The sequence below is a fragment of the Humulus lupulus genome, chromosome 3, assembly GCF_963169125.1.
Source record: "Humulus lupulus chromosome 3, drHumLupu1.1, whole genome shotgun sequence".
NCBI lineage: Eukaryota > Viridiplantae > Streptophyta > Magnoliopsida > Rosales > Cannabaceae > Humulus > Humulus lupulus.
In genome coordinates this window covers 85590415-85604990 of record NC_084795.1, presented here as the reverse complement: position 1 = coordinate 85604990, position 14576 = coordinate 85590415, and positions in this window count along the sequence as shown.

Sequence of the window (14576 nt, the reverse complement as noted above, 5' to 3'; positions counted from 1 at the left end):
GTGATAATATTATGTAAATATCGAAAAAAATCCTAAGTTCATATATGTGATCTCATACACGTATTGGTACGGGAGGATTGTGTTTGAGATAAATGAACTTGAATAGTTCACAGTAAAATAAAGTTATGGAATCTTTAGATTAATTACTGCAAGTACGGTCCATTAGTATTATGAATACATGCAATATAGATCCGGATCACTAGTGTGGTAAGACACTTTAGTGGAGGTGCTTTATATATTAGAGAATATATAGAACTGGACCAGATATGTTTATTAATACTTAGTTAAATACCGTTTTGAAGTATTAATTAAATATATCAACTGATGATCATATACAAATAGATCTTAATCCTGATGTTACTATGAACTCCTGTTTATGTTATATGAGTTCTTTGATTCACTCGTTAGGGCCTGTCAGAATGATCAGGCTAGAAACTTTTGTTTCGGGAACTCATTAATGTAGATGGCTGGGGACATAGTATACATATATGGAATCTATGACTTCTCATAAGAGATTGAATAATGGTTCTCTTAAGGGTTGACTTTTGGGACTGAAAGGTTATTGAGCTCAAATTAATAATTTAGTTATGAATTAACCTTCACTAGTAAAGCCAATGGTACTTAAGGAAACAAGAGATAATTAAAAGGGTAAAATGGTAATTTTATTCCCGATTAATTATGAACCATTATTAGAGGGTCAATTTGTATGCAATAATTATATCAATGGACGCTTTATAATTATAAAGTACTCAGTAAATGAAATGTCTATTATTACAAGAGTGCAGTCTCATATTTATAGTGGAATAATAATGAGATTAATAAATTAAGATTAATTAATTAAAGAGTTTAATTAATAATCTCAAATTTATTGGAGCTTGGAATTATAGGTTCATAGGTCCCCATAGCGGCTCTATCAACACTATTCAAGGTAAGAGTTGATATGAAGGAAAAAATAGTTTAAAGACATATTTAAGAAGAAATTTGTTCTTCGGGCCAAATATGTAATTATATGATAATAGTGATTAATTAATTAATTACAAATTAGTTGTAGTTAACGAAATTAATTAATATTTAATTATTTTATAATTTTCGAAATTATATGAAATAATTAAATTAATTTTGAAATTTAATTAAATAATTAATTAATTATAATTTTCAAAGTTATAATAAATTAAATATTTATTTTAAAAAAATATTGGATTTAATTAATTGGTAGAATTAATTAAATATCTTTATTTGAGTGGGAGATAATAATCTGATAAGTTCAAATTGGATTTAAATTTAAAAGATTAATATTTATTCAAATAATTAATTATATTTGATAATTATTTAAAAAGATATTTAATTTAAATTTGAATTAGTTATCAAGTGGTTAGATTTTATCTGACAAAGTAGTTTGAATAAATAATTAAATAAAATAGAAAAATCAAATATCCCTAAAAATAGGGGTGGTCCACGTGCACACACAGTCCATGGACTGGCGTGTGCTGCTATTTTTTCAAGGATAAGATTTTCATTTTTATTTAATTAATTAATTAATGGATAATTCAAAAAAATTAGTTTTTGGATATTTTCATTAATAAAATAATTAATTAATTAAAAAGTAATTGTAAGTTGGTTACAGATTTATTTTTTAAATTTGAGTATTTTCTTTTAAGTATGACTAATCAGAAAATGTACAGATAACTAAGATATCCCAGACAACTAAGTCTATTCGCTTTGAGAAAAAGAGAACGATATTTTTCTGTCCCTAAAATATAAAGAATCAATTCTCAGGCCTATTCTCTTGATCTCATGTGTTGAGTACATCAAGTAGAATCACAAATAAACTATCATTCATTCTCTAAGTGCCCACACACTTCTTGAGGTGTAGAGAAGATCTTGGTGTGAGTACCTAGGAGCAGCTTGGATAGGAAGATCGTTCTTATTACGAAAAGATAGCAATGACACTTGATAGGCTTCAAGAGGCATGATTTCTATTCTTAACTTGCTTATGATTAATGTATGTATATTAATGGATTCGCATATTTAAAGGTAGTTTAAATATGTTACAATTTTTTTTTGTACACTGGGCCAACCCCACCACCTTTCTGTTGTGCATTAGGAAACTCATTCCTAACAATTGGTACCAGAGCGGTCATTAATCTCTGCATACATTAATTACTGTGTGGGCATAATATGCATTCTTATGTTATTGTATATATATGTGAATGGATGGATGTATGTATGATTATTGTATATTCTTAAGGGTCGTTAATTATATGGTGTTTTCGGTTTAGGAATTGTTCTTAAAACTCTAGATGAAAAATGTAAACCATTTTGGGGCATTTGAATTTTTTGTAATTTAAGTTTCTGTGTTAAATTATTTGAAAAAATTCTGTAAGGCCCGAGCCCCAGGTTCCGTGCCCCGAAGCCCGAGCCTATGCCCAGCCGTGCCCAGCACCTGCTGTTGCCAGCGCGCCATGCGCACCTCACCCAACCGAGTGGCCGCGCCCCTGCGCCTTCGCCAGTTGCGCGCACACGTGCCCCTGCGCCTGCCAGCCCTGCGTTCCCATGCTGTGGCACCAACAGCATTCCGTGCGCCCCAGCCGCACCTCCTAGCTGCTGCCGTGCCCCATGTCGAGCCACCATATGCAGCCGCCCCTAGGGTTTCTAAACCCTAGGGCTTGCATCTAAAATTATTCATTTAAATTATGGCCTTAATTAATTTTAGCTCATAATTAAAATTGTTTTATTTTGAATTAATTATATGAGCCCAAATTCAAAATTGGGCCTAATAACTTATGGGGCATTAAAGCCCAAGTTAATTATTCTTAAAATTGATTTAAGATAATTAAAAGTTATTTTAAGGGATTTTTACACAATTCATTACAATATATTTTTTAATTACTATATTAATACCAATCAACATATTTTCATTTATATATACAAATCTTAACCGATTTCTCATTTTTATTACTATAATTGTCTCTATTATTTCTTATACTAATATTGTCTAATTTATTGATTTGCGTGATATTAGGTTATCCATTTAAAACTTACCTTTTAATTTTTTTTTCTCTTTATGTTTTTATTCAAAAAGTTTTCAGAACACATCACATAAAGCAACTGTCATTTACGTTTTCCCAAACAAAGCTCTTTTTCTCATTTCAAAATCAAAACCCCAAACTTCCTCCTCTTTCCATTCCCAACCGTAAACCCATACACCCAAACCCATTTTTATTTTTCATCATCCATTCCGATGGTCTCAATGAGGAGTGCCGATGATACTCTCTCCATTGAGTTGCCGGAGAAGGAAGAACAGATGGATGATGAGTCTGAAACCAACGAGTCCGACGATGAAAGAGATTCACCCCTGAGTGTGAAGATGCATGCTTCTCATAAGAAGAAGAAAACTAGATCACCCCCCTCTGTTAAACATAGAACCAACAAGAAGATGAAAATCGTTGATGAGACAGAGCTTGTTCAAGACTTGGTGTCTGATTCCGACCCAATCCCTGAATCCCCAGTGATAAAGGTTTGTTTTTTTTTATAGCTTTTATTTTTTTTTCTAAATTATAAACACCATAAACTTTTCTTCAGATTTTTTATTATGTTTATTTTTTTTTAGTTTTTGAACAAGTAATTATTGTTTTTCTTTGTTTTCTTTATTTAAGAATTTGATGATAATAGAAAGTGATAGTGTTGAAAAAGAAAAAATGCCTTGATGCTATTGATACAAGTTTTGGTCATATTGTAGGTATTACTTTGGTATAGTTCTAACAGACGGTATTTTTTTTTATATTTTTTTGCATTTGTATATTATTTCATTTGTTATCGGAAATTTTACAATTTTGTTTATTATTTCAATTTTTTTTGCATTTGTTTATTGTTTCATATGTTAAAAAAATTTGTTTATTTTTTAATTTTGATTTAGTTTTACTTTTTGGGTTTTTAATTGTTGTTCATAGAAACATTTTTTATTAAATAATATTTTTATGTTTTTTTATTGCTGAAATGTTTTTTTTTCTTATATGTTCAATCGTATATTTTTTTACAGGATTGAGAACTTTTTCTCAAACCCGAGAATAGACCGGGTGGGAGGTTAGTCCACACATCTCATTATGATGTAATAAAGCTTATTAACGAGACCTTGACTAATGCGCAGAAGGAAATTTTTAGAAAGTCTTGTGTTGGGCATTTTATTGATATTCAGTCTTTTGAATATCAATCTCAAGAAGTTCACCAGGTTTTACTTAGAGAGATCAAACAGTCAAACAATGATGAGATGTGGTTTTTGATTGGTGGGAGGACGGTTAGATTTGGGATAGGTGAGTTTACCAGTAAAGGGTATATTGTTTCATCAAATTGCTTCTTATGTAGTTCCATGAAAAACTTTACCGTGTCATCATCATCTGCTACCATCGGTGGTAGTAATGGATTTGGTTGGAACTTAATTTCTACAACAATATTTTTACTTTGTACCTTCATCTTTTTAGTAATCATTGTACTTAATTGATGAAAAGTATAGTCACTAGGAATTAAGAGGCCAATTACCTCAAAATCTATATAAGTACAACGATTTTCTCAAATACCATTGTAGTAAATATACACAGTTGTCATATTTGTGTATCCTGTTTTCATAAAATAAACAGTAAGACATATGTTAGATAATAACCCTTGTATTACTTTACACATTTCATTTTTTTTTTCACATGATATCGAAAAATAAACAAATGTATTTAACTTTCATAAATGTGTATAATTTTACATATTTTTTTTATACAATACATAACAATAGCAGTTTATAGTTGTATAATTTTTTTTTTAAATTTTTTGTTCAAAGATTTCTTTTATATAAAATAATTTTGTATTAAGATTTACAAAAGCATTGTTTATTTTTTTTTCTTTATAAGATTTATATACACTATTGTCATATTTATGTATCTTGTTTTCAAAAAATAAACAGTAACATATATGTTAGATAATAACCCTTGAATTACTAACCGTTTTCATTTTTTTCCTCATGATATAGAAAATAAACAAAATGTTTTAATTTACACAAATGTGTTTTAATTTCACATATTCTTTTTTTTTTAAAAGACATCTCTAAATAAAAAAAATAAAAAAACATAACACTATTTATGATTATTTATTTCCCATATTATTTGTGTAAATCAGATATTAATTATTTGATTTTATTTGTGTATATTTATTCCCCTATCGTTATCATTGATATTATATATTAATTGATAGATATGTTCATTTAGATCAAATATTACGTTTATGTGTATGTATTTTATTTATGGGAAGTTACAAATTTTGAAACTAAAACATATAAGGAAAGTGACTGAAGTTAAGGGATTGCATTTTCATAATTTTATATATTAAAATGGTATAGATTGTATATATTTTTGTAAATAGTTTAAGTGATGTTATTACAGTAATTTTTTTTTTACTTTTGTTGTATATAAGTGAAAATTGCACTTATTTTAATTCAAAATTAAATGGATAAGTGGCTTAATGGATCAAGACTACTTATGAAGGCCCAAAGTTAAAGATAGATATCCCTTTAGGTCTTATTTAGTTTCTTATATTTTTATGTATAATTTTTCAAGTGTTGTAATTTTTCTAGAAATACCCAAGACTCCTGGCCCGCATTTATTTATTTATTTAGTTATTATTTATTTATTAAAATGTTTGAATGTGATTAAATTGTTTAATACTTTATCATGCATTTTTGAAATGCCATACATATAACCCACACAGTATTTAAAATTGTGCATGCATCTCATATGAGTAGAAACATGCCTTAGGATTGTCCTATGTGATTATATGCTGGACCATATAATAATAAATCTAGTTTTTAACTAGTTCAAGAGTGGAAATAGATTTTAAAAGTTGTTTAATTTCTATTATTTAATAAAATTGTTTTATTAAATTATAAATGATATTCTTAGTAATTATAGCAAATTAAAATTGAATTAATTAGGGCATAATTCTATAATTTTAATTTTGCTTAATTTGATTAATAATTATTAGAATATCATTTGGTAAAAATAGATCACTTTATTTTTACAACCAATTAAAAAACATAGGATGTTTTGAGAAAACATATATTCTAAAATAGTGAGTGGGAGAGGGAGTTATAACAATAAGTCCCATGGTCTCCATTATTGGTTAGCACCGAGGTAGCATGGAGAGGGTCTCGCGACATCATTGCTTGTGTCCCCCTAAGGAAGGCTTCTGACTTGTTATTCTCAAGGAAAACTTCTTTTTCAAGAATATTATTTAATGTTGTATTTCAAGTTTGACTGACCCTAAGGCACACTCTTGAGTTAAGTCATTGATATAAAATAATGGGTTACACTCACAAGGTACATTAGGCTTTCGAGCGGACTAGTGTATTCTTGACTGAACAAGCGTTTGTTTATAAGTCAAAAGAGAAATATTGATTTAAGTTTTCACTTATAAATTTGAGAACTTGTCTCAAAATTAATTTGGAATTAGGCTGACCTACCCTAAGGCTGATCTATTAATGTTCAAATTAATTAATCCTGGAATTAGTAATTATTCTTTATGTGTTCTTTAATTGTTGCATTCATGCATCACGTTTACTATTTTGAAAATGATTGATATTTATTATATGCATAAATTCATTTAGTTTATTTATTTATTCCCAGCAAATATGTCTATTGGTGAATTACACACTGATGCCTTTCTCAAATCCTTGCTTTTTGAACTTGAAAATATGCAACATTGGTTTCAAGGCATGTTGACCATTTTGTCTTATAAAAAGATGATGTCAACCGTCTGTAACAAACCTCCAACGGAACCACCTTTGGCTACCAGCTATGAAGCAGGAAAAAAATATGCAAATTGGATGAAATCCGATCGGTTGGCACGTTATTGCATGCTTTCAACCATGCTTGACGAAACAAAGCAAAAATATATACACTATGACTCAGCACATGAGATGTGGCGAAAGGAAGTCTTTGTTGAGTGTCATCGTTTATATCAAACAAAAAAGGTAAATAAGATTTACATATATTTTTCAACTTTGAATAGTAGATTCAAATACTATGAATATCATATTCAAATTTTTGGATAGTAGATTCAAAAAAATATGCCACTAATATATTTTTCTTTTGTTTTTCCTTTTGCACAATCAGAACCCAAAAAGGAGGAAGAGACTGATGAGGATTTTAATAGCAAGTAAAGAGATAGAGGAGTTGGAGAGTAGTTTTATTTAGTAATTTTATTGTTAGTTGAACAATTTAAATTTAATTATTTTGTTTTAGAAATTTTAGATTTCTTTAAACAAAGAAAACTACAGTCTAGAAATTTAGTTTATTATTAGTAATTTTGATTATTATTGTTTGGAAACTTATTTTTATTTTTTGCATACCATTTATTTCTTTTATTAATAAAGTAGTTATTATTTGAAGAAATTATCTATTTACTTGTTATGCAAATGCTTTGGGATAAACAAAATTTACATACTTATAATGAATGACAAATTTTTTATAATTCTGAATTATTTAAAACAGTTAATCCTAGATCTATTAAACTATAAAAGACTGATTCCGATAGTGAAACATATCTGTGGCACTTGATATTGGGCCATATTGGTCTAGATATAATAAATAGGCTTGTAAAGAATGGTCATTTAAGAGAACTATCTATTGGATCTCTCCCTGTTTGTGAATCCTGTCTAGAAGGAAAAATGACCAAGACACCTTTCTCTGCTAAAGGTTCAAGAGCCACATAACCACTTCAGCTAGTACATACAGATGTTTGCGATCCACTTAATGTACAAGCAAGAGGAGGTTATGAATACTTCGTTGTTGACGGCAGAAATTCGTCAACGAACAATGGATGGAAAAATCAAAGACTTAATTAGAGACTTATGAACTCAAAAGAACTTGTAGAAATTTTAAGAGAAGTTGCAAGTGAATAATAGAAAAAAACTTGTGTATTGCTCTTAGAAATGTCCCTTGTTACCACATTTCTCCAACCACCTTCAATGATGAAGCAGGGCTCTATATATAGGTGAGCTCTAATGGATCTTGGTACATTGTGGTCCCGAAGAGACAAGGAGCTGCATATTCAGGATGCAGGTTGTAGTGTTGTTGGAGAAGTGGTGGCCGACTCCAGTATGTGTCAGGGGTTTGCAAAAGTAAAAGTATCCCTGCCATGGTACCATGTCATACCTCCACTACTTGTCAGATACGAACTTCATAGGCGTGCTAAGGGGGTACTTGCTATGAACCATTCTTGTACTACCACTACTTGTCTGGCGTGGACATCGTGTCCGTACTCTAATTCCTCTTGGTTTGTAGGTGCATTCCATACCTTGTATGAGCACTTCGGGCCATACATGGGCTTTCACCCTCACAAGGTACCTTATTCTTCAAGTATTGAAATCCCTATACGTTATCATGGAGGACACTGTTCCAATATGCCTAGGAGGCAAGGTCCTCGCGTGATGGCAATGTGAAAAGGAGACGCAAAGGGGCTTCTCATGAATTAGGTATGATATCCTTAGCGCTAGGTACGACAATGTAAGCGTGGAGTGTGTCTCACGAGACTTTCGGCACAAGATGTGACCCCCCATGTGAGGGTGTGCCTCACGAGGCTTGCAAAGGGAAAGATGGGGCGTACGAGGTGGCCTTGCGACACCCTTTGCACGAAGTGGGACGCAACATGCGAGGCTGTGCCTTCACGAGGCCTGTAAGGGGTGAGATGGGGTGTACGAGGTGGCCTCACGACACCCTTCGTGCGAAGTGGGACGCAACATGCAAGGCTGTGCCTCGCGAGGCCTGCAAGGGGCGAGATGGGGCATACAAGGTGGCCTCGCGACACCCTTGGCGCGAAGTGGGATGCAACATACGAGGTTGTGCCTTGCGAGGTGCGAGATGGGGCTTGCGTGATGGCCTCACGACACCCTTGGCGCGAAGTGGGACACAACATGCGAGGTTGTGCCTCGCGAGGCCTGCAAGGTGCGAGATGGGGTGTGCGTGATGGCCTCGCGACACCCTTGGCGCAAAGTGGGATGCAAAATGCGAGGCTGTGCCTCGCGAGATTGGGCGTGTGTGATGGCCTGGCGACACCCTTGGTGCGAGGCGTAGTTCCGGATGCGAGGATGTCCCTTGTGAGGCTCACAAGGTGTGAGATGGGGCGCACGAGATGGCCTCGCGACACCCTTGGTGCGAGGCGTAGTTCCGGATGCGAGGATGTCCCTCGTGAGGCTCACAAGGTGTGAGATGGGGCGCATGAGATGGCCTCGCGACACCCTTGGCGTGAGGCAAGGCTATCCCTCACAAGGCCTGTAAGGTGTGAGATGGGGGCCTGATGCGCGCGTGAAGCGTTGAGGCAAGGTAGGGGCCTGTGGCTCGAGACCATGCCTCGCTTGGTGCTATCACGGGGCTTTTAGCGCAAGGTGCAAGGCCGGGCTTCGCCGTTTCCACCCCATGCCTATGTTTTGGAGGGCACAAGGCGGGAGCCTCGTGCAACTTGAATTTTCAGCATCCAGATTCACAGACCCTTATTTATGTCACCACGACACCATATATTTTTCTTTGTGGATTTTTGGCATCCACACTTGCCCCTCAGTCTACGAGGAAGTATTTTGGCGTCCTTATAGACTTACTATGATGCCATACTTATTTTTCATGAATGCAATACTTGCACTATTCTTGGAGGCATATTAGGCAGTGAAGGATGTCATTCAACATTATTGGGCGATGAAGACCCTACAATGCGAGATGGTCTCGCATAGCGAGACCCTCTCACATGGTGAAGCTTGCCTCCTTTTCTTTGTGCTTCGTTTGTTGACATCCCGGGACCTTCATCAACCTTCCTTCCAAGGATAAGGCTTATACGAGGCTTAGGGGCACGTTAAACTTTTAGACAAGAGTGTTTGGGAGCGCTAGGCTATAGTTGGTCTCGCTATGCGAGGGCCCTCTCGCTGTACGAGGCTTCTCAACCTTCTTTTGTGTTTTCGTGACTTCATTCTTCATTTATGTCTGAAGGTGGCATTTATATAGATGTCCAATGAAGGAATGGAGCCTAATTGAGTTATAAAGTCGAGGGTAACCTTGCCGAGGGAGGGTGCCCTTGCCATGCGAGCTCCTCTTGCAAGGTGTGAGGTGTCTCGTCCCTTTGTCGACTTGAGTTATTCATTTTAGACATCTTTACTTGGTGATGCTATAAGCAATGTCTAAGGTAGGTAGCGAACTCAATTAGGAGCCAAAGTCGAGGGAGAATTTCCATCGTTCACACTTGATAAAATATGAGTCGAGATGCCTCTTGCCTTGTGTGATGGATATTACCAAAGAGATATCCATAAGTTGATTTTCACTGCGACCTCACGATGTGAGCGCATTTTTCCATGGGCCTATGACACAAGGACCTCTTATCTCGCGACCCTTTCAGATGTACCAGTTCGAAAGATGATTTTATATGCCCACATACGTATTAGGGGAGTGTAAATTCCTTTCTCTTTCTCTCATTGGTGTGAGACTTTGAGAAGTCTTGTTTTCCTTAGTCTAGGACTCTCATAAGCCATTTTTTTTCTTTTTTTTTTGTGAGGGATTTTCGCAAGTCCTCATGGTCAATAGCTTTATCTTGAAAGGGTTCCCTTTGGGTCCCCTCTACTGCATGCGATTTGTGTTTGTTGGTGCACCTTGATTACTTGTAAGGATATGTAGACCCTTTGGGTTCTCGCTATCCTTTTATATATTTTTGCGCGCACATTTTATTTTGTGTGAGAAGCGTCCGTCCTTTTTGTCATTATGCATAGTACTATTTTTGCAAGCGTCTTCTTTGAGACCTTTTTTGCAAGCGTCTTTTGTGAGACCCTTTTCACAAGCGTCTTCTTTGAGACCCTTTTTACATGCGTCTTCTTTGGGAACCTTTTCATAAGTGTCTTCTTTGGGACCCTTTTCATAAGCGTCTTCTCCGAGACCCTTTTATGGTTTTTGAGGCGATCTTTCCTCAAGTCGAGACCCCTGTAGGGAGATGGTCCTTGTAGAATCCCGCGAACACCTATTTTCAAGGCCCTTCTTCCCTTGGTAAGGCGACTTAGTCGATCTAGACTCGGGGATCTCTTTGAGTTCCCCTTTTGTCTTCTGGGACATGGCCCCTTTACAGGATGGGTTTGTCCGTGACGAGGTCACTTTTGGGTGACCTTTTGACTTTTTAGATTCTATAAGGGTAGCTAGTCCTCATGGATCCAAATGTTGTCTCACATGGTTCATTGCTCTCACATATATGTATTATAAATACTTTTATATATATGTACGTCGCAAGGCTAGATGCCTGTTGTGCACTTGGCCAAGCACCTATTGGGGCTCGTGAGGCTAGGCACTTGCTTTGCACATGGCTAAGTGCATGTGGAGGTTCGCGAGGTTGAACACCTAATTTGCGCAAGGCGAGATGCCTGTTGAGGCTTGCAAGGCTAGGCACCTATTTTGCACATGGCTAGGTGCATGTTGAGGTCAGGTCCAATACCTTGTAAGTGGTTTGTCAGATCTTTCTTGCCTAGTACTTAATTTTTTTTTTGTTCTCTCCGATATGCTTTAACGATTCCAGATCTCTGGAATCAACTAGGCGACTCTTTTGGATCTTTATGGGGGCTGATTACGATGAGTTGATGAATCCTACTAGCTTCTTCTTAGAAGCCTTTTTGTAGTCTTTTTCTAATTTTCAACTTGATCAGTGACTCCTCTACCACGACGTTCTCTTCTACATGGAATCTTCAGACGTATTGGTAGAGGGGTGATAGGAGGAAGAATCACTTTCCTCAACATGCAAGTTCTTATGGCCCTCTTCCACACGTATATACTTCTGTGCTCTTTCGAAGAAGTCATCTAAGTTTGTAACCTCTCTCTTGAGCATGTTACCCCATAACCTGCTTCCTGGACGAACTCTGGCTATAATAGCCATCTTGAGCTCTTCTCTGGTTGAACTTCCCAAATTTGTTGCTTCCATATTGAACCTATGGATATAGCTCCTTAGACTTTCATTCTCGCCTTTTTTTATGTTAGTGAGGTTGGTAATCGGCATAACATAGGCACAGAATGCATGGTGTTGTTGAAGAAATTCGTTAGAGAATTGCTGCCATGACTTGATGGTTCTTAGCCTTAACCTCTTCAACCACTTGTACGCCACCCCATTAAGTGTAATGACAAAAAAATGACACTTTGCTCTGCTATTGACCCCCCTTAACCTCATCAAGCTATTGAAGGAGTGTAAGTGATACTTCGGATCTGAAGTGCCCTCGTATGGAACCATGCGAGGCTCTTTGAAGCTAGTGGGGAGTTTTCAACCTGGATCTCCCCGGTGAAGGGAGATTCATGGTCAAATTCTTCGTCATCTCTGTGCCCCCCAGGTGTAGTGATAATCTTTCCTTGAGGGATTTTCATCTCGGTGTCTAGTTCCTTCTTCTTTTTTCTTAAGGAATCTTGCCGGTTCTTAGACTGAACCCTTGCTTTGGTTGTGTCCCTCGAGGGAGCTGCGGGGGGTGTGGTTTTTAACCCAGGCCCTCACTGGTCAAATTTCCCCCTCAAGTCAGGTGAGGCTTTTGTGGGGGTAATCTTGGGTCCGCACCTCCTGTAGGTGGGGTTTGCGCCTGGCTTCGTCACTTGTGTATAATATTCCTCGCGTTCTGGGCAAGGGGTATAACAAGTGTAGGGCCGCGTTTTGTCACCGTCCTCAGGTGTGGTGGTTTCTCCTCAAGCATGCTTTTCTTTTTAATGCTAAAGAAGGGGTATGCTTGACCTTCCTTGCAGCAGGTCATTCAACACCTCCTGCATGTTTTCTATTACGGCTTCTAGCCTCCTATTTTTTAAGTGCAACTCGCGTATCTCATTCTCGTAAAAGTGAGTTCTGGAGCTGGGACTAACAGAGTGCACCTGCAAATTGTTGTCAAGCCCATGCAAAGGGGAGCATGGGCCCCGCTTGCCGGAGCGTGGTGCAATCGGTGGTTGAAGAGGAGGGTAGATACTCAGGCCTCCCACATGGGCTGTAGATGGTTCACAATGACCTCCCATAGGTTGGACTGCTGGGAGTATTGCCTCCTTCTCCTCTCCAGGGGTTGAATGTTCCGTTGGCATGTCTCCACTCTCAGGCCGCAGAGGGTCTCTTCTGGAGGCTTTCAGTTGGCCTTCGTCAAGGTGGATCTTAGCATCCTGAGATCCCCGTAGGCGTTTTGAACACCTTGGCACTTTTTCCTTGTCAAAATTGATGGAAGAACAATGGCTTGAAAGTCTTCCTTCCCACAGACGGCGCCAAACTTTTGACGACATAAATTCATCAACGAAAAATGGATGGAAAAAATCAAAGACTTAATAAGAGACTTATGAACTCAAAAGAACTTGTAGAAATTTTAAGAGAAGTTGCAAGTGAGTAATAGAAAAAAATCTTGTGTATTGCTCTTAGAAATGTCCCTTGTTACCACATTTCTCCAACCCCCTTCAATGATGAAGCAGGGCTCTATATATAGGTGAGCTCTAATGGCTCTTGGTACATTGTGGTCTCGAAGAGATAAGGAGCTGCATATTCAGGCTACAGGTTGTAGTGTTGTTGGAGGAGTGGTGGTCGGCTCCAGTATGTGTCAGGGGTCTGCAAAAGTAAAAGTATCCCTGCCATGGTACCATGTCGTACCTCCACTACTTGTCGGATACGAACTTCATAGGTGTGCTAAGGGGGTACTTACTATGAACCATTCTTGTACCGCCACTACTTGTCTGGCGTGGACATCGTGTCCGTACTCTAATTCCTCTTGGGTTTGTAGGTGCATTCTGTACTTGTACGAGCTCCTCGGGCCATACATAGGCTTTCACCCTCACAAGGCACCTTATTATTCAAGTATTGAAATCCCTATACGTTATCATGGAGGACACGGTTCCAATATGCCAGGGAGACAAGGTCCTCGCGTGATGGAAATGTGAAAAGGAGATGCAAAGGGGCTTCTCATGACTTAGGCGCGATATCCTTAACGCTAGGTATGACATTATAGGCGTGGAGTGTGTCTCGTAAGACTTTCGGCGCGAGATGTGACCTCCCATGTGAAGCTGTGTCTCACGAGGCCTGCAAGGGGCAAGATGGGGCGTACGAGGTGTCCTCGCAACACCATTGGCACGAAGTGGGACGCAACATGCGAGGATGTGCCTCGCGAGGCCTACAAAGGGCAAGATGGGGCGTACGAGGTGGCCTCGTGACACCCTTTGCGCGAAGTGGGATGCAACATGCGAGTCTGTGCCTCGCGAGGCCTGCAAGGGGCGAGATGGGGCGTACGAGGTGGCCTTGCGACACCCTTGGATCGAATTGGGATGCAACATGCAAGGTTGTGCCTCGTGAGGCTTGCGAGGTGCAAGATGGGGCGTGCATGATGCCCTCGCAACACCCTTGGCGCGAAGTGGGACGCAACATATGAGGCTGTGCCTCGTGAGGCCTGCAAGGTGTGAGATGGGGCGTGAGTGATGGCCTCGTGACACCCTTGGCACGATGTTGGATGCAATATGCAAGGCTATACCTAGCGAGATGAGGCCTGCGTGATGGCCTCACGACACCCTTGGCGTGAGGCGTGGTTC